This window comes from Mastigoproctus giganteus, chromosome 9 (assembly GCF_048544385.1).
Source record: "Mastigoproctus giganteus isolate SK-2022 chromosome 9, ASM4854438v1, whole genome shotgun sequence".
Taxonomy (NCBI): Eukaryota; Metazoa; Arthropoda; class Arachnida; order Uropygi; family Thelyphonidae; genus Mastigoproctus; species Mastigoproctus giganteus.
The window spans coordinates 188,267,018-188,286,526 of NC_143583.1; the positions used below are offsets into that span (position 1 = coordinate 188,267,018).

A 19,509-nucleotide genomic window follows, 5' to 3' on the forward strand; every position below is an offset into this window, starting at 1 on the left:
TTATCAGTGATATCGATGAAGGTATATCGGGTTTAATGTCCAAGTTTGCAGGTGATACAAAGGTTGGCAGGGTTGTTAATGATAGTAAAGACAGTATGCTACTCCAACTGGACCTAGATAAATTGGGAAAATGGGCTGAGAAGTGGCAACTGAAGTTTAACATTGACAAATGGAAAGTACTACATATGGGTAGCAATAACCGAAGAGAAACGTACCAACTGTGTGGAACTACACTCAGGGAAGTGAAAAGTGAAAAAGACCTGTGGGTAATTGTGTAGTCAAATATGAAGTTATCCTAGCAGTGAAGATGGGCTGCCAGGGCAGGTCGTGGAGTCTTGTCAATGATATATAGGAATTTTGCTAGCAGGGACTGCACGTTATACAAGGCAATGGTCAGGACACACCTAGATTACTGTGTACAGGTCTGGAGGCCTCATTTTAGAAAGGATGTAGAGTTGCTAAAATGTGTACAAAGAAGTGCAACAAGATTGGTGAGGGGAACAAAGGGGTGCTCTTACCAAGAAAGGCTTAAGTCGTGCAAATTGCAGTGCCTCGAGAGTAGACACCTGCGAGGTGATCTGATTGAGGTGTATAAGGCCTTGAATGGGTTGAGCAAGCTGAATGCTGATGGGATTCTTTGTCTTGCTCAGACTAAGAACCTGAGGGGGGCATAGTTTCAAATAGAGGAAAGATAGTTGTAGAATAGATGTGCGGAAATTTGCCTTTAGCCAGCGGGTAGTTGATTGGTGGAACATGCTTCCATATTTTGTTGTGGAAGCTAATAGCCTAAATAAATTTAAGGCTGAGCTTGACAGGCATTGGGAATGAATGGAAGGGTGAAATGGGGGGGGGGGTTGGCTGATGCAGCATAAGCTTGTTTTCTTGCATCGTATGCCTCTACAAATGCTAATGCTAAAAGTAGTGTAGAATTGGAATTTCGGGATTAAAATGTGTACAGAAAAGATAGACAAAGCTGGAAGGGACAAGCGGTTAAGCTGTTAGTTAAGAAATCTAAGAAAGTGCATCCAGTTAACATTGGTGGGCAGTGCAATGTTGAATCTGTTTGGTGTAACATAAACACTGGGAAAGGGAAAATGAGAATAGAAATGTGTTATAACTAATGACTCTGATGAGTACAACGAACAGTTCTGCAGAGAAATAGAGTGGGCCAGTAAATCAGAATGTCTTGTAATTGTGGATTGTAACTTTCTACATATTGATTGGAACTTGTGGATTGGTCGCTTGCACGCTAGGAAGACTTTGGTGATTTTATTGGAGGATTGTTTTCTACAGCAACATGTTCGAGGGGCAACCAGAGGGAGTAATACTCTTGATCTGATTATCAGCAGTGATTATTCATGCATTAAGAATTTGCAGATAAAGGGATCACTAGGTGAAAGTGATCACAGTGTACTGATGTGGGATTTACTTAAAGATATAACTACCATCAAGGGTAAAGGGAAGGATTTCTTTTTTTTTTTTTTTTTGGCTGATGCTGCATAAGCTTGCTTTCTTGCATCAAATGCCTCTACTAATGCTAATGCTAATGCTAATGCTAATTTTTGTTTTCGTAAAGGTGACTACAGTGGTCTCAGACAGTTTTTAAATTCTATACAGTGGGATCAACTGATGATGTTACCAACAGTGAATTCTAAATGGGAAACCTTCAGGGACTTAATCTTAGAGGCTACTAGGCTTTTCATATTAACTAAGAAATACTGTTGAAGGATCAGGCCTAAATGGATGTCAGATGAATTAATGAGGCTCGTGACAGAGAAGAAAAATGCACGGGATTCATATAAATTATCAGGCAACACAGAAGCCTATCGCAGATATAATCTAGCCTGTAATCAAGTCACAAAGGAGGTTAGGCAGGCAAAGGCAGATTACGAGAAATCCTTAACAAAGGATGCAAAGAAAAACAGCAAAGAGTTCTTTACTTATGTAAACTCTAGAAGGAAGGGGATGAATCAAATCGGTCCACTTAACATAGATAGTTCGACTATTGATGATCATGCTGAAGTAGCTGATAAACTGAATGAGTATTTTGCATCTACATCACACATGAGGAGTAATTCGAGGACAAGGAGGAGAGGGCCACATGTGTATCAGACTAACAGGGAGTTAAATAATTTTGTAATAACTGAGAGCAAAGTGGTAGAGAAATTGTTGAAGATAAACATAAGGCAGGCACCTGGGGCAGATGGATTCTATCCTGTTATATTGAAGGAGGCAGCAAGGGAAGTAAGCAAACCCTTAGCCATAATTATGAGAGCATCCTTAGATTCAGGGGGAGGTCCCCATGGACTGGAGATTTGCAAATGTATCCCCAATTCGCAAAGTGGGTGCAAAGGGTGACAGAAATAATTATAGATCTCATAGTTTAACTTCTGTTCCGGGGAAAATAATGGAGTCACTGGTTAAAGAGGTGATACACGATCACCTAGACAAGGCTGCCCCAGTTGCCAAGCGATTTTCTGATCGTCTTTGCAAGGACCCTCAATGTGGGCACCTGTATGTTTGGTGAGGGAGATCTCTTAGTGATGCTGCTGGACTTCCAGACTTACATCACTGGGATCCAACGCCCACAGCCTAGGTTCCAGGCTAACATCAATGGAATCTGGCGTGCTTGCTGTGCAACCCATGGGAATTCAGAAAGGGGGATCCTGGTGGTCGAGGGCCCAGCTTCAATTTGGCCTCTGCTTCGACAAGACGGGTGGTCCTGGAAGGCCCGGCTAGGATCAATCGGCTAGTAGGCTCACCTGTGAGGTCAACCGTGTCAATGCCATGCCCCTATAGTTATGGTCCGAGGGACAGGATTCACGCTGGCGGCGGTGCGGTTATGGTGTCTGGGTAGCCCTGGCATTCCACTCCCGAGCGCATTTATTGCATGCTGGGTGGTGGGCATCCCTCTGGGCTCTGTGGTGGGTGGGGAGCCCGGGCACTGAACCATTTCAAAAACTTCATGAATCCTGATAAACTTACTTCTTCAGGGGCCCCAACCCGGTCCCTATCTGCAAATATAGACGACAACAGAGATAACACTATTGTTACAAAGAGGCAGCGAGCTGAAATATCATCAGGGCCTGTCCCAAAATTTTTAATTATACACTTTACCAGCAAAAAACCAATTGGCAAAATGTCACCCTTCTTTATATAGAAAGGGTTAGACGGGTTAGCAGGTTCACCCAAATCAGTTAAGAGATCTGTTCTGGTGACCTCTTAATTGAAACTAAAACTGACAGGCAGTCTGAGCAGCTACTCCGAGCAACATCAATTATAGGAATATCCATAACAGTGACAACACATAGAACACTAAATTCATCAAGAGGTGTCACTTCAGAGTGGGACCTTCTCGACATTGCCAAGGAGGAAATCTGCTCAGAACTGTAACCAGGGAGTTATTGCCGTAAAGAGAATTAATGCGCGTAGAGATGGGAAACTTGTTAAAACTAGAAAAATAATCCTGACTTTTAACTCACCTAAGTCTCCTGATGAGATTAAAGCTGGCTACATCAACTGTCCAGTACATCTATATGTTCCAAACCCTTTAAGGCGTTTTAAATGTCAGAAATGTGGACATTCTCAAATGGCCTGCCGTGGAGTCCTTACATGCGCTCGATGTGGTGCAAAAGACCATGAAACAACAGCACGTTCAGCCACAACCCACTTGCATTAACTGCAAGGGAGAACATCCAGCATACTCACGCATACCCAGCATACCTATGCCCAGAAGGTAGCAGGGAGATGTTCCATCGGAACTCAGACAGACGTGACCATTCCTCCAAAAGAGGCAATCACTCCCATCGCACGTTATCTCTTAAGCCCACAAAAACCTGCACAGAAAGACCAATCAGCTGCCACTCCTATATCGGTACATCCTAATGCTCCACAAGTAACAAAAGCAATTTCCAAAGAAAAGACTAAGAAAGTTGAAGTATCCCCTAGTACCCAAGAAAACATGGATGTCGAGGAGAAGGAGGTACAAGAAGATTCAGTCTTGGAGTTCTTTGTTGAGGAGGAAATGGACACTGGGCAGCATCCGTACTTCCCCAGGAAAGATAAAGCCAAGACTGACAAAAGTAAGCCCTCAGCACCTTGCAAGCCGCCTGATGGAACCACCAAGCCAAAATAATGGTTAAATTCCTACAATGGAACTGTCGTGGATTCCAGTGAAACAATGATGACATCAGGGCCCCTCTTGCAAAAGCATGAGCCAGTTTGCTTTTGCTTACAAGAGACATACCTGAAGGCAAATGAAAACCCTTCCCTTCTTAACACTACTATCATCCGAAAGGACAGAACCAGGAATGGACCTTCTCATGGGGGTGTTGCTATACTTCTAGGCAACCATACCCCATTTCAAACTATCCCACTCTCCACCAACGTAGAAATGGTAGCGGTTCACCTTACGGTAGGGTTTTTATTAACAGTCTGTTCAGTTAGATAAGTTATAGAATTTCTTAAAGTGCTGATATGATTGGACTCAATTTTGAATAGCAAAGCTTAATAAACGGTACTCACCTTAGATAATCTGCCGTTGTTACATGAAAGTAGGATGGATGAATAATTGAGGTTTAAGAGGTTTTGAATAATTTAGAGTTTAAAAATAAGTTAATTAGTAAGGATACAAAATTAAAAATGGAATTAAAATGTGCTCAAGGAAGTAGAAGTGCACAACTTCATCCCTGGTTGTCATTGAAAAATTAATTAAAGACTTGGAAATATGAAACCAGTGAAGCAAATTGGTGAAGCCAATTTGCTTCACCGGTTCTAATTTTTAATTCCGTATCCTTACTAATTAACTTATTTTTAAACTCTAAATTATTTAAAACCTCTTAAACCTCAATTATTCATCCTTCCAACTTCGTGTAACAACAGCAGATTATCTAAGGTGAGGACCGTTTATTAAGCTTTGTTATTTGAAATTCAGTCTGTTCAGTTTATTTGCCACCTGGGGCTGATATCTCCCAGAAAGACCTTGATGATCTCATTGTGCAGCTGCCTACTCCTGTCTTACTCCTAGGTGATTTCAATGGACATAATACCCTGTGGGGTAGTGCCGACATTAATGGAAGGGGACATGTCATAGAGTACATGCTCACTGACAATGACCTTTCTCTTGTAAATGTGGGAACTAGCACCTTTTCCCACATGCTTACCTGTACTTTCTCTGCTATTGACCTTTCTATATGCTTCCTCTCTCTCTCCTTCCTTCACTCACCTAGGAGGTAGAGAAGAACCTTTATGGAAGCGATCACTTCCCCCGCTATAACCAACTTACCTAAAGGGAGGTTGTGCCCACCTTTTAGGTTACCACAATGGAAGATTGATCAGGCTGACTGGAATATGCTTCAACACCTGGTAGACTTTAACTTCAGTGCAGTCAGTCAGGAGCCTATCAGTGATGCAGTGGCATACATCACCAAAAGCATTGTCCATGCAGCTGCAGCTACAATTCAACATCTAGCCGATTCCCACCATTTCCAAAACCTTGGTGGAATGCTAAATGCACAGCAGCAAAAAATGCACAAAATAAAGCTTGGGGTATATTCCGACAATATCCTACCACAGCAAGGATCCGTTTTAAGCGTTACGCTTTTTTCCATCAAAATGAATACCATCACAGAACAACTTCCTCCATCTGTAAATTGTGCCCTCTATGATAATGATTTTAGCATATTCTGTCATTCCTGCAACATGAGGGTAATTGAGAGGCAACTGCAACATGCCATTGACCATCTGAACTCATGCACAATGAATAACGGATTCAGGTTCTCCCCACAGAAGACTGTTTGCATGCATTTTTCTCCACAGAAGACTGCATGCCGAAAACGCAATCTTCACCCTGAACCTGAATTGAGGCTTGGACTTAATGCTATTCCAGTAGTACCTGAGACTAGATTTTTGCGGGTCATATTTGATAAAAGTTGACCTTTCTACAACACATTCGTCCTTATTTTTATAATGAATGTCCGTATTTTTATAATGATCGTCATTTATGTTTTCCATCTGTCTGAGCCTTATACACTCAGACAGATTTTATCAGACAATGACAACATGTCAGCTATATTTAAGTTTTTACAACTTATTAAATCTAAATAACTTTATCTAGAATGTTTTTATTGTTTTATGCTTTATAAACTTTTTATATCGTATACTCCTTTACAATAATATATAAACAATTATAATATTATACTTTTATATTTTACACCTTTTTGACTTGGCCTTAGACACTAATGTACCATAAAATCCTAAAACAACCAACCAAATCTTTGCAAGTAAATTAGCACTCTTTCTTGGTGAAATAAAATCCTTTCCTTATTTTCAGCTTTACATTAACACTCACTTCATTCAGTAAAGAAAGCACTTTACTAGATCAGAAGGTGAAGTAACCTTCATTTTTTCTTCTCTTAATTTTTAGTTTTATTACTAACCCACTACCACTTGGTCACAAAGGTGGCACTGCTCCTGTCTCCAGGTGGCAGGCCAGTAACCTGGAGGGAGAAGCTCTCCCTTCCAGGGCAAAATGAAGCAATCAGGTCCTAAAACCCAGAAATACACTGGGTGGATAGATGAGATACTTACAGGGCGAAAACAGTCGGAGCCTGATTTTGTTGCAGCTAAATGTCAAAAGGCTGATGTAGCCAAAATCAGAACTCCAACCTTCCTTATTCACTCGACCAAAGAATGACCTGTTGGCAAACTCTCACCATTTCTAGTGCAAAAATGCCTAGAAAGCATGATAGATACTCCCAAGAGAGTTCGTCACTTAAGATCAGGAGACTTACTGGTTGAAGTTGCCATTGCTCGACAGTCTAAGCAACTACTAAATCTAAAAACTTTTGGTAGAACTTCCGTTATCATTTTGCCACACATTTCCCTGAACACGTCAAGAGGTGTCATCACAGAATGGGACTTCATGAACGTGTCAGATGAGCTGAAACAAGAACTACAAGATCAAGGAGTAATCAATGTAAGAAGAATAATGACAAAAAATACTTATTCCTACTCAGAACATAATACTCACTTTCAATAACCCAAACCCACCAACAGTGATCAAAGCAGGTTATCTTAATTGCCATGATAAAGTGTATATTCCAAACCACTTACGCTGCTACAAGTGCCAGATGTTTGGGCACTCACAAACAGTCTGCAGAGGAGCAGCTGCTTGTGCTGCATGTGGATCCACTGTGCACACAAATGCTGAATGCATAGCTACAACACCTAGTTGTTCAAACTGCAGAGAATTACATCTAGCGTTTTCAAAGGAGTGTCCCCTTTGGAAACATGAAAAACACATACAGCGATACAAAACTGAACACAATGTACTAGGTGGTAGATGACTCTCATCAACCGGTGGAACCCATGTTTAGTCTCCAGAGCTAAGTTCTGGTCAACCCTTCCCCATCTCTTCCACTATGTAGTATGATTGATGACTTTTGAGGTTATGATGAACATCATGGCGAGATCCAATCTTCCTTGCATTTCGAGAGTACAGCTCTAAAATGGTGTTCGCAGGCTGGCCGCTAGTTAATACACCAGATCGAACCTATTGTTAACTCTTTAGGACGATTCCGGATCGGCTAGTATATAATTTTGCTACCTCTACTCTGCCAGATAGTGACTGGAGGGAGTCTGAGTAGTGTGTATTTGGGGCCACGTTATGTCAAGGATCTGGGAATATTCTTACCATATGTACGGCATATCCAAAAATTTTTTTACCTCATACAGCATACCCCCCCCCCACACTTTTTCTTACTATTGAATACACCATGAATTGTCAAACTAATAGAGTAAGCTTATCTACAAAAAGATCTAATCCTCCCAAACACTTCCTAGTTCATTTCACAAATATACCTGGTCTCAATTCTAATCTCAACAATGTCCATTTCCACTTGCGGTTTGCCAAACCCCATGTACTTTTTCTGACAGAATCTCAGTTATCGGTTGATTCAACTACTGCTCATCTCAGTTTTCCCAAATTATTCGCTGTATGATTACTTTCGCCTCAAAGGTGGTGCTTATGGAATCTCCTCTTTTCGATCTTCTCTGGCTTAAAATCTCTCTACCTCATTGTGTCAAATTCATCTGTTGTCTCTACTGTTCTCCCAACTCCACTAATCACTTGGAGCTCTTTGACTTCCTCTCTTTGCAACTTGACTTTCTCCAGTCCAACTTTCCTAACAGTGAGGTAATTTTTCTTGGTGATTTTAATGTTCACAACTCCAGCTGACTTCCATTTTCTAGTCACACCAACCCAGCTGGTCGAGATGCTGAGGCTTTTGCAATTACTAATGACCTTGCACAGATTGTTCATTTATCAACAAGAATACCGGACAATCCTAACCATACAATCAACACGCTTGATCTTTTTCTCACAAACAACCCTTCTAAGTACACAGTCGAAGTGATTGGTCCTTTAGGTACCTCAGATCACAACTTCATGATTGTCTGTTCTCCAATGCAGCCATTATCTCATGGAGATTCCCAACCTCGTATTGTTTGGCATTACAAGAATGCAAAATGGGATGACCTGCGAGATTTATTTTCTTCTTCTCTTTGGTTGGATTACTGTTTCAAAACTTCTGATGTCAAAATTTGCTCAGATTGTGTCAGGGAAATTATTCTTGTAAGAATGGAATCCTTTATTCCACACTCCTCTTTAAAATATCATCCTTTATCTAAACCTTGGTTTTCCAATAAATGTGCTAAGGCTGTTCAGAAGAAGAATGTTGCATATCGTAATTGGCTTGTTTCCAATTCTTCAGTTTCATTTTCTGCCTACACCAAAGCTTGCAACAATTGTAAAGCAGCTATTAAGTCCAAACTAGATTTTAAACAGGCAAAGAGTAGAAAACTTGCTTCTTGCCCTAATGGTAGCCGAGCATTCTAGTCTCTTGCGAAAGCTATTGGCCGCAACTTTTGCCCATCGCTGCTCCCACCTCTGTCAAAACCAATGGTTCTCTTGTCACTTCAGCCAAGGATAAAGCTGACCTGCTAGTATCCCATTTTTCTTCCAACTGATGTATTAATGATCTTGGTAAAACACCTCCCACCAGTTGCAACACGTTTCATTCAGTGCCTCCTGTTGTCTTCTGTCAAAAGGATGTCAGAAAGATTTTGACAAATCTTGATGCTAAGAAAGGACCAGTTCCTGATGGTATTTCTCCACTTGTTCTCAAAACCTGTGCTCCTGAACTTACTCCTGTTCTTTGCCACCTTTTTTTCACTTTCTTATTCCAAAAGTGTTTTTCCTTCTGCTTGGAAATTTGCTCATATCCAGCCCGTTTCTAAAAAGGGTGACAAATCCCTCCCATCCAATTATCGTCCCATTGCAATTACTTCTACTCATTCTAAAGTAATGGAAAAAATCAATTAACCGCCAACTCTTAAACTAACTAGAAACCTTCCATCTGATCAACAATCGCCAGTATGGATTCTGTCAGTGTCAATTCACTGGAGATATTCTGGCTTATATTACCCATTTATGAAACACAACAGTTGCTCTTCACATCTCAAATGTTTTCGATCGTGTTTGGCATAAAGGTTTTCTAAACAAGCTTCCATCTTAAGGCCGCTGTAGCCTAGTGGTCAGGCTCGCAGGTGCGTAAGTACACATGCTTTGAGTGACCGGGGTTCAAGCCCGTGACTGCTGAATATGGTGCTGTTTCTTGTATTCTGTATATCTTGTAAACTCCTCTAACCATTTGGTCGTCCCGGAGTATAAACAGAAAATTTATTTTATTTATTTATTTTTATGGTTTGCCAACTGTTTTTTGTAATTGGTTTTCCAGTTTTCCAGATAGAAGACAGAGATGGCTCTCTGTCTTCTATCTTCTCCACTAATGCTACTGTCCTTCCAAGATTCACTTCTTTCCCCCACTCTTTTCCTCTTGTATATTAATGACCTTCTTCCATCGACTGGAAATCCAATCCATAGTTTGCCGACGATAGCACATTGCATTCCACTTTCCATTTTGAGAAACCTTGCCCTGCTCAATCAGTTTCAACTTCTCGAATATCCGTTACCAATTCCTTAAATGCCAATCTCCAGGTAATCCTCCAGTAGGGGCAAAGATAACTTAGTTGATTTCAATCCTTCTAAAACTCAGTCTTGTCTTATATCTTGCAAAAAGGATTCTTCTGCCCCTATCCTTATCTTTGGTGACACTCCAATTTCTAGGCAAGGTGATATATCTCTTTTGGGGATTACCCTGATTTCTAATCTCTCTTGGCACAAGCACATTACAAATATTGCTTCCTCAGTATCTAAAAAACTTGGTTTTCTCTTTCGCTTTCAGCATTACTTTTCTTTCAAACAGCTGTTCACTCTATACAAATCACAAATCCGCCCTATCGTGGAATATTGTTCCCACATCTCAGGGCAGTGCCACCAAAACCTCTCTCAGGCTTCTAGATTGCATTCAGAAGAGGGCAGTTAGGTTAATTAATGACTCATCTCTAACAGTGTCTTTCCACTCGCTGTCTCATAGACGTACTGTTCCTCTGAATTCACTTCTATAATTCCAGCTCTCTCTTTCAAAACAATCCGAACATGTTCCACTACCAGCCAACATCCATTTACTGTCCAACTTCAAACTCACGGAACCAACCTTTCATCTTCCTCATTTATTCATTCAATTGCCGTTTTCTGGAACAACCTTGCTTCATACATATTTCCTGAAAATTGCAGTGTTTTTTTTTTTTTTTTTGGTTTTCCCAAAAAAAAAAAAAAAAAAACCACCAAGAGGCCAAAAAATTTTTACCAGCCCTGAACACTAATAAACCAACCTGTGCTCAAGCAACCAAAAGACATATATCAATTGCAACTCAACTGTAACCATACCACCAAACGAATTACTATTTCACTGGGCAAGGTCAGTATTGGCCACTGTACCGGTAAACCAAATAACTAGCAAACAAAGTAAAGCCATAAATGCTCTACTTACTGTACAACCAGATGTCTCCCCACAGAAAAACACTAAAGTAGCTACTAGTCCAGATGCAAACCAAACAGATTGCATGGACTTAGACGATAGCTCACAGCAAGATGAGCACATACTAGAACTATTCACTGACGAGGATATGGACACTGGAAAACCATACTTTCCAAAGAAAGGGAAAGGGAAACCTAAGTATAACAAACCTTCAGCCCCTCTCGAAAACAAATCGAGGATGCTACTAAACCCAAATAATGCTTGCATTTCTGCAGTGGAACTATAGAGGATATCGCAGTAATGTAAATGACATCCAAGATCTCCTCACACAATACCCATTGCTTTCTGCCATCAGGAAACCAACCTAACCTCACATATCACTGTTTCTCTCCAGAACTACATAATTCATCGGCTAGATCGTGTTGTACATAACCCAATCAGGCGCATGGAGGTGTGGCATTGATAATCAATGCTCAAATACCCTCCAAACCACTCCCATTGAAAACAAACCTTGAGGCAGTTGTAGTGCGAGTTAATGTTAATTTTGACTTGACTATCATCTCGCTATACTTTCCACCTAATCAAAATATAAGCTACACCGACCTAGAAGAACTAGTGATAAAACTTCTTCAACCCTACTTCATCCTAGGGGACCTCAATAGTCATAATCTTTTATGGGGAAATCAAAATACAGACAAACGAGGACAAATTATAGAAAAGTTACTTGACCAGCACAATTTTATTACTCTCAATAATGACGTGCACACCTATACGCATTTACCTACAGTATCTACTTTAGCTATTAATGTCTCACTATGCTCAGCATCCATATATCCTCTATTTGGATGGACCATTCATAGCAATCCACTGGGTAGTGACCATTACCCACTGATATGCTGGATTGATACAAACATCCCCCACTTTTCTAACAGAACTGTCAAATGGAACTTTTTCAAAGCGAAATGGGATATATACAAACAACTAGCAATACTGGAAGAAAAGCATGTCTAGCAAGCATCCATAAACTTAGCCACAGAATGTATATTTAACCAAATACTACAGGCAGCAGACCAAGCGATTCCAAAGCAATTCAACAAAAGATCAGCACACTCAAAATTTTGGTGGAATAATGAATGCAGCATGGTTAAAATTGAAAAGAACAAAGCATGGAACATCTTCAGAAAGTTTCCAACAACTGCAAATCTGAAAAAACAACTGAAAAATACCTTACCGGAAAAACAGCATCATGCTTATGTTTTGGCATTTCCAAAACCAGGAAAAGACCCTACAAATCCACAACACTACTGACCTATTATGCTCACCAGCTGTATGAGCAAGGTCCTGGAAAAAAATTATCACTGCCCACCTATCCTGGTTTCTAGTCCAAAACAACCTTAACCCAGTACAGTGCGGTTTCCGTGATGGAAGGTCCACTCTTGACTCACTGATCAGGGCAGAAATAAACATCCGCGATGCTTTTGTACAAAAAGAACACCATGTCATGGTTCTCTTTGACATAGAAAAAGCATTTGACACAGCTTGGAGGTATGGTATAATGCGAAACCTATACGATCTAGGACTATGCGGACACCTGCCAGAGTTTATCAGAAACTTCCTCCATTATCGCTCATTTCAAGTTAGAGTCAACAACCAGTTATATTTCAATTTTATCCAGGAAGAAGGGGTCCCACAAGGTTCAGTGCCGACTGGGCTAGCCAGGTGAGTAAAATGCCTGCCTGGCAATCCAAAGGTCGCGGGTTCGAATCTTGCCTCGGGCTTGGATCACAGTAAAAATGCAAAAACTTTGGGAGGTGCATTATGGCAACAGAAGCTGATACGCCAACAACTAAATTAAAAAAAAAGGGGGGGGGGTTCAGTACTAAGTGTCACCCTATTTAACATAATAATAATGAACTCCATAACACAATATGTACACTAGCATAAATTTATTTTTATTTTGCTAACCTGTGGACAATATTCTTCCAATTTCTATGTATCATTTAATTTTATTAATTGGTAAGGTAATAAAAGTGTAAATTGGCACTTTATACCTTCATTTTTATTGCCTGTGGATAATATTCCTCTGATTTTCGTTTATTAGTGTAATAAGTGAAACCGGCCCTTACTGTAATTATTTTATGGCACCAGCATTAAAAATAATAATAAATGCTGTTTTGTTTGGATTATTGACATTTTGAATTATTGACGTTCGGATTTTTGATGCTCTACTGTAACTTACACACTTGGTGGAGCTGAAAAATAGTAGTGGAAGAAAGGGATCTGGGAGTTATGATACAGTCAGTAACAGGAAGCCCATGGTGTCCTAACAGTGATTAATTGAACAATATCCTATTGAGATAGGGAGATCTTATTGTACAAAGCAATTTTAAGACTATATTTATAATACTGGGTCCAGGTGAGAAAAAAGAATTGATCTTCCTGAAAGGGTCCAAACAGAGCCAGCTTGCATGGCCGGTTAACTCTTTTGCTGATTGATATCACCATGTGAGCTGGAGAGATTAAGGGTGACATACAAATAATGTCAGTGATTATGGTGCACTACAGAGCTTGGTGACCAAGCACCTTAGAGGGGAACCTATTTTAGGTTTATCGGGCTTTGAGATGGCTTAGTAAAATGAATGAAGGAGGAGCTGGTTTTCTCCTGGCCTGTACATAATGTACCTCCTTACAGGCCATAGGTCAATACAAGAAAAATTTATGTCCCTGGTCAATACAGATGATCCATGCTGCCGCCACTGTGACATTGACGAATCTTGGCACCATATAATATATGTCTGTCCTGACTACGAAGACTTGACCTATTTTGATCAAAAAGATTACTAATTTACCAAAAGGACCAAGAATACTAATTCATACCTATGACAATTATAAATATTTCACTTTTGCATGGGATGTCTTCAACAGACGTAGAACAGTAAAGAGCCTATTAAACCACCAAGAACAGTAACTTGAGACAGATTCTGGGCATCCCTCCCCAGTAGCATCATTCACCAACCTCATTGAAGCTCAACTGAATTGAGTTTTTCACTACTTGCATCCAATTTCCATCGGGCTGATATCTACAACTAGCCCTGCATGCAAGATCAATCAATTGGATTGTGACATTACCTGATTTAGACTTTGATATCAAGACTGGACTATCCCTTACACAGGAAACAAGACACGTATTGACACTTAAAACCAATAACTAAGTTGAGAATTTGGATTATGACATCAATCGATTTGGACTTTGGAAACATCATGACCTGAGCAATTCCCTTCAAGGGAAATCCTCAATTCGACTCACTACGACAAAGACCATTGGCCTCTTGATGATCTACACTGCGTTCTCTTACCCACTGTACTTTTACCCCCAATCCCTGGACTCCACTCACCTAATGGTTTCATTTCCATTGTGTCTTTGGGAATGCCTCTATCTACATCTGCAAAACTTCTGTCTGTTCCCCCCCTTTGACTGAACCCCCTTACTCTGCCTTTGCATTTGAATTTTTTTTTTTTTTTTTTTTTTATTACTTGGTTTCCATCCAGGAAGCTCAGGTGATCCTGGTGGAGACCAGTCAGAGAAGCAATCTTTACTACCTGGCTCATCTCCTAGTGGTGTGTACAGGCAATGCAGGGTCCCACCAGGGGGCCTGTGGCCAATAAGCCAGAATAACAACAGAACACGACACAAAACTACATAAACCACACACACACACTCGCGCTGCTGGCATTTACAGAGTGCTCTTTTCCTCACAACAGGTGCAGTTGTGGGGAACCACCAGTCATGCCTCACCCCAAACACTATGTACACTATGTTATAAAGAAATCCAGAACTAAGGGCTATAAATACTACAGGGGAAGAGGTTTAGACTAGACTGTAGGAAGTTTTCTTTTAGCCAGTACGTTGTTAATTACTGGAACAAGCTGCCTCTGCAGATAGTTGAGGCTGATGGTTTTAATAAATTTCAAAGTCAATTGGATAGTTAGCTATGTGATGAGGAAAGCACATAATTTCTATTTTCTTATCTACTGTCTTTTTTTGGTGGTGGTACTGCAAAAGCCCGCAGCTTCCTTGCACCATGTGGCTAATACTATAATACTAGTTCACTTCCATTTACAGACCATATCACCAGTCATCATCCTAGAGGTATTTAGTGCTGTTGAAATGTCATATACAGATTAATAGGCGCCTCCGTAGCCAGGTGGAAAGGAGCAGCAGTGCGTAGCACACGCTTCTTGATTAGACCGGGGTTCGAGCCCGTCACCACCAAATACGGAGGATGCGGAAAGGTCAGGAATGACCACCGCATATTCACGGAGCAATATGGCCTTAGTTGCTAATGCTCCTAAAAACCAAATAACAACAACAACAGATTAATTACTTATGTGACATCCTGTTATCAATCTGTACTGGAAGTCTGTTGACTATGTCACTCGCATCATCTTCCATTCACAATCATACTGTTGCTCACTCAAAAGTGTACGTGCATATTTATAACTGTGGCTAACATGTGGTGCTTAGGTAGGATGCAACCAACTATCAACAGAGGGATGTTCAGATATTAACAGTAGGGCAGGGTATAAACACAACAGAAGAGCAACAGAGAATCACCCTCTATGGCACATGTGTTGAAGAACTTTTATCAAAATAAAAATTTACAATACAAATGGAAATAAAATGAACATGCATACGTAAACTGCCAAATTAATCGAACAGGCTTACCTCAGTATTTTCTTGTGAAACTGTTCAATTCTAATTCTCGCTATATTACTTAAATTAAAATTATATAAATTACATAAATGAATTTTTCAGCACCTGAAAGAAAACAAACTATCTAAAACATCCAATACCAACAATTGAAGGCCCCCAACTGCAATGTTCGAACTGTAATAAATTATTCCAAATCCAAACGAGTGCAAAAAAGACATTAGCATCATAAAATAAAATATACAGAACAAATAGAAGTGCGAATAAAATACTATCCTTAAAGTTGACATAGCTTTTTCGACCAGAGTATTGTGTATTTTCACTCAGTTGTTGGTATCAATGTTTTAGATAGTCTGTTTTCTTTCGAGTGCTGAAAAATTCATTTATGTAATTTATATAATTTTAATTTAAGTAATATAGTGAGAATTGGAATTGAAGGGTTTCATAAGAAAATATTGAGGTAACCCCCCCCTTGAATTAATTTGATTATTTATAAGTTGTGAAATGAATTGAACCTCTCTGGTCTTATATATTTTAATACATAAACTGCTTAAATACAAAACATAACTAACACAAATATGAGTAACATATACACATTAGGGCTTAATGCACAACAAAAGGTGACAAGCAGCAGACTCTTCAAGGCTCTGAAGCACACAGTATTTCACCAGAGAGAAAAATCAGAAATAATTTTAGGGCTGTATTCTTTATTCTGTATAAACAAGATAAGATCTGTATCACAAATATTATTTAATAAGTTTATAGTTGGACATTGAAAAAATCTATTGAGAGATTCTATTCTGTTCTGCAAGGGATAATGAGAGAACACTTTAGATCTGGTGTGTTTTGGAGGGATTCTGGAATCTGTTTTATCCCATATGGATGAAAAAGGAATAATTCAAAAATACATCTTAGCAAACGTTTTAAGGGATTTGGTTCCCAGTAGATGCGACAGAAGTATATTCTAGGATTTTGTGCATTTCTGACCTGATGAAAGGGAATACAGCTTTAACATTAGCCCATTTTAAGACACTTTTTTTCTTTTTTCTTTTTTTGTATGATGTAAGCAATACACGAAGAAACCAGTTTCTTCCTGCTTCCTTCGTGTATCGTGGCTGTGAGGTCCAACCAGAGAGTACGGCACCATCCTAATATCCAAGCCCGAGGCGGGATTCGAACCCGTGACCTTTGGGTTGCCAGGCAGGCACTTTACCCACCTGGCTAGCCCAGTCGGCTTTAAGACACTGAATTCAGTAAACAGAGAGAGATCTCTGCTAAAACTAATCTGTTCAAGTTCACAATCAGCTAACATCATCTCTGATCTCAGAGAGAGGAAAGATAATCTGGCTTTAATGTTCACTCATAGAACTGTTAAAGTCATCAAATGCAGACATTATAGTAATATCAAAAACATGGTGCCACTTAAGACAGAAGAGATTTTGAATATGGTTAATACAGAAGACAAACAGGAAAGGTGGTGGGAGTATGCTCTTGATTAAGAAGCACTTAGAATCTAAGGCAGTGCATCCAGTTGGCATAAGTGGCACTGATGATGTTACCAACTGTAGATACTAAATGGAAAGCATTCAGGGAAGTAGTAGTCCTAGGAGCTATTAAGCTTTTGAACAAAGAGTTATTGTTGATATTGATACTCCTGTTACTTCCCCACTTAAGAAATTAACAATAATCAATCAATTTTTTTAGTTATCAGGTAACTATTAATTCCATTTAGCAGTTGACCTTGATCTAGGTAACTAATTTTAAAAGCTACTGGTCTATGTAAGCTAACAATCTTAAATCATTTATGCTTTGCATTTCAACTGATATTGCCAATGTTATTAACAGATGACAAAATAATCACGCTGTGCACAACATTACAAATAGTTTTAACATGCTGCACTGTGCATGTATATGTGTGTATGCTTTTATCATTCAGTTTGCCTCCCCCGCATCTTCTCATTCAGCAACTGTGAAGTAATCGGCAATTATCGCCATAATTGCAAAGATATATGAATCATTTTGTTATACCAAAAATTCATTCTAATGTAATTCAAATAAGTTTGGATGCACTTTTCCAATATATAGAACTGATTTCTGCCTTCATTTTTACTTAAATATCAATTTTAAAATCAATATTAAGTAAATAAAATTAAAAATTATATTTCAAAAGTTAAAGTATTTGTTTGGATATCATTTTGAAATCATATTATATTTATAAGAAATAATGTATTGGGGACATAAATTTAAATTGAAAAAAAGATTGTTCTGTGAAAATTCACACAATAATGCCTTCAGCCAGAGATTGTTGGAATAAAGTTCCATCTGGGTTAATGAAAATGAGTAGTTTGAATAAATTTAAGGAAGTATACGATAAATTATCGCATGGACAAATGACGTGGATAGTTTTGGGCGATGCTGTATAAGCTTGATTTTTTTCATCATATGCCACTACTAATACAAAATTTTAATAAACCATACATTGAAAAATATAATATAATAGATGTAACTTACTGTTACATCACTTGCATTACTTCATTTATTAATGGCATGAATCATTTTGTACAAAAATTTCACTCTAATGTATATTGTTGAAAATTATTTTAAAAGAGCCATTATTTGTTCATCAAAACTTATTTGAATAAGCTTTAATGCACTTTTCTAACATATACACTAGATATAATAATTTACACTTTATTTTATTTAAATATCAATAAAAAATAAATAATAAATAAAATGACAAAATAAATAAAAAATAATCTTATTAACAGAAAGGATTAAAGAGACCTAAGTTTTCAGAATTTGCAATAATGAGGTCCACCAAAAATGTTAAAACTTGACCATTTTCAGTGGTATATATTTATTAATATTAACTTGGCCTACAATAATAATAATGATGTTTTGTTTTAGTTTTATAAGAGAAGCTATAAGAAAAGAAGCAATGTACAGGTATCCCTCGTCTTACGACTTCCTTGATTTATGACCATGAAGTATGTTTAGAAAAAAAATCAACATTTTTCAAGATTGTGCAGGAATATTGGCCAATGGTGCAATTGATCACGCAAGGACATATCCCATTGTGCAATCAGTTGCTTTATATTGGTTAGTCACTGAATGGCAGTGTTCTTATATGGCTGGCTGTCTCATTTTTCATCAATTTACTTGTGGTTTGTATTTTGGTTTCTGATTTGTGTGTATATATCAAATGTTTATGGCCAGTAAGGGAAAAAGTGATAAAAGAAAGATAATAGACTTAGAGACGAAAATAAAATTAATAGAACAACATGAGAGTGATAAAACAGTCTCAAACTTAGCACATGATTTAAAATTATCCCATTTGACAATTTATACCATTTTAAAGAATAAAAAGCAAACTTGCGAGACAGTGAGAGAATTGGGCACCAATAAAATCTACAATATTACAAAAAAAATAAAAAGGTTGCATACACGAAAAGGAAAAATTGTTAACAATTTGGATGGAAGATCTAATTCAAAAATATATTCGACTAAGTTACATGACTATCCAAACTAAAGTGCAGAGTCTTTTCTAAGACTTAAAAAGAAGGGAAGGTGACAGCCACAACCAGAATTTTAATATAAGCCATGGCTGGTTTGAAAGGCTCAAAAATCATGGAAACTTTTATAATGTGAAGATAAGTGGGGAAGCAGCAAGTGCAGATTGGAAAGCTGCTGATAACTTCAAGAATGATACTGATGTATTTCTGATTCAAGAATAAAAATAAAAAATTTTTAATGTGGGCAAAATCGCTCTCTGCTGGAAAAAGATGCCTGATCATACATACGTACATTCAAAAAGATGTGAAATGTATGCCGAGTTTAAAAGCATATAAGGATTACATT

The 19,509-nt window shown here is 38.6% G+C and overlaps 1 protein-coding gene across 3 annotated transcripts in view; it reads left to right on the plus strand.

Moving 5' to 3' along the window:
* Positions 1–19,509, plus strand: part of LOC150080956 (uncharacterized protein ZK1073.1-like) — a 404,766-nt gene that overhangs the window by 320,441 nt on the left and 64,816 nt on the right. The window lies entirely within an intron of this gene.